The sequence below is a fragment of the Diabrotica undecimpunctata genome, chromosome 1, assembly GCF_040954645.1.
Source record: "Diabrotica undecimpunctata isolate CICGRU chromosome 1, icDiaUnde3, whole genome shotgun sequence".
NCBI classification, from domain to species: domain Eukaryota; kingdom Metazoa; phylum Arthropoda; class Insecta; order Coleoptera; family Chrysomelidae; genus Diabrotica; species Diabrotica undecimpunctata.
Window position 1 is genome coordinate 109,786,482 of NC_092803.1, and position 2,538 is coordinate 109,789,019.

Sequence of the window (2,538 nt, forward strand, 5' to 3'; positions counted from 1 at the left end):
TCACTGCCTTTATTGAATATAAGAAAGCCTTTGACTCAGTGCCGCATGAATGGCTGGTAGATATATTAAGAATATATAAAGTAGATGATAATATAGTGACCTTTTTAAGACATATAATGACAGATTGGAAAACTAAAATTCACCTCCAAATACCTGGTGAAAGCAATATCGAAACGGAAAATATCGCAATTAACCGAGGCCTATTCCAAGTAGACTCACTGAGTCCATTGCGGTTCTGTCTAGCGATGAACTCACTATCCCAGCTATTGAACTCCACTGACTCAGGTTTTAGCATTAAAAACAACAATACTATAGTGGCGAAGCTTAATCATCTGTTGTATATGGATGTTTGAAACTAATGGCTTCCACTCGAAATCACTTAGATCAAATGCTAAAAACTGTAACTTTTTCAAATGATATCAGTATGCACTCAGTATGCATGACAAATGTCGTGTACTAAATATAGTCAAGGGAAAAGTTCAGTCCGGAGGATTCGATATGCAAAATGGCCAAAACATCAAGGCTATGGGCTATTAAAGAGCGACATTACCGCGGTATTTAGGAGGACGAGGACTTATTGATATAAGCGAGCAGTTAGAAAAACAGATTACTAATTTACTAACTTATTTTCACGTGCAGGCGGAGACATCTACTCAACACCAATCAAACTGAGGGAACAAGAAATGCGCATAAACTATCTAACTAAGAACATCAAAATGCGCATCTGGATGGGTAAACCTCTGTATGGGCGACATCCGAATGAAGTCAGTCAAGACTATGTCGACAATATAGCGTCGAACTATTGGCTGACATCAGGAAAGATGTTTCCTGAAACGGAAGGTTCATTACTCGCCATTCAGGATCAGGTTACACCCACCAAAAATTACCTGAAATATATCGTCAAAGACCCTAAGGTCCAAAACGACAAATGCCGATATGGATGTCAAGAACAAGAAACTATCCAACATCTTACCGGGGGCTGCCAGGTATTGGCTGCCACTGAATATAAGGAACGGCATGACTCAGTAGGGAAGATCCTCCATCAAGAGATAGCTTTTAAACTGGGACTTCTACAAGTAAACCATCTCCCATATTATAAATACGTTCCTGAGAGTATGCTCGAGAATGACAACTACAAGCTATACTGGGATCGCACTGTGCTCACAGACCAAACTGTAGCACATAATAGACCAGATCTCGTGCTAGTTAATAAACTAACAAGACAAACAACACTAATCGATGTGGCGATACCTAACAACAATAATCTGCGTGTAAATTACAACGAAAAGATCGCCAAGTACAGAGATCTGGAAATACAAATAAGGAGACAATGTAGAATGGAAAGTACCCAGACGATATCCATTATTCTTTTTACCACTGGAGTAATCCCGAAGAACCTCCTAGAAAACATAAAAAAGCTGGGTCTAAATGAACATCTGTATAAAATCATGCATAAAGCTGTGCTACTTTCGACGTCCAGATGCGTGCGAAAATTTTTGGGAGATACACCGACGTACCAAGTCACCTAGGACTTGATAACATGGAAAGAGTCCCACCAGAGCTCAATTCTTTTGATACCGTAGGTATCTGGAATGAATGAATTTTCCCCTTAGAGGGAGTGTGAGCCGTATGTCTAAATCTGGATAATAAAAATAATAAAATAATAATCAATACTAATAAGAGAGAGTTTTAAATATCTCGGAGCAACAATCACTGCAGATAACGATATCGCGGAAAAGATTAAAGAAAGAATTCAGGCAGTAAACAGATGTATGTACAGCCTCCACAATACTATTAAATCTAAAAGCCTAACACAAATATGAAAGATTAGAATATATAAAACGGTGATTAGACCGGTGCTCATGTATGGGTGTGAGACGTGGATCCTGACCAAAGAAACTGAAAGAAAACTTTGATGTTTTGAGAGAAAAATCCTCAGAAGAATCTTTGGGCCTTATCACGACATTCATAGCAACCCATACCGAATGAGCGCAATAGCGCAAAATAGAACCCGATGGCGCGTTTTCACTAAACCTCTATGCTCCACTTAGGACTTCAAGAACCTTATATATATATATATATATATATATATATATATATATATATATATATATATATATATATATATATATAGAAAAGAAATTTAATCTTTGCAGATTAGTTAAATAGTAAACTCTTAAATATTGGGGAAATCTGCAAGAAATACTCTAATGTGTATCAATTGTTTCGCCGAACGTTTTCGCCAAAGAGAATTAATTTGGCTTCTTCAGGGCTGAAAGAGAATAAATTATAATTAGCTACCATATATTATCTATTAAAACATTATTGATCTTACCGTAACTTAGAATTGTAGAGTTAGAATATTAAACCAATGAACCTTAACGACATAAAGATTCATACGAACTAATAATGAAGTTGTCAGCGCTTGCGTTCTGGCTTAAACAGAACCTCACTTTTAACTATCTAAAAATCAAAAATTTAGTTATTGCCGACATTTCAAAGAATTACCTCCTTTTAAATGTAGTTGCATTGGGTTTT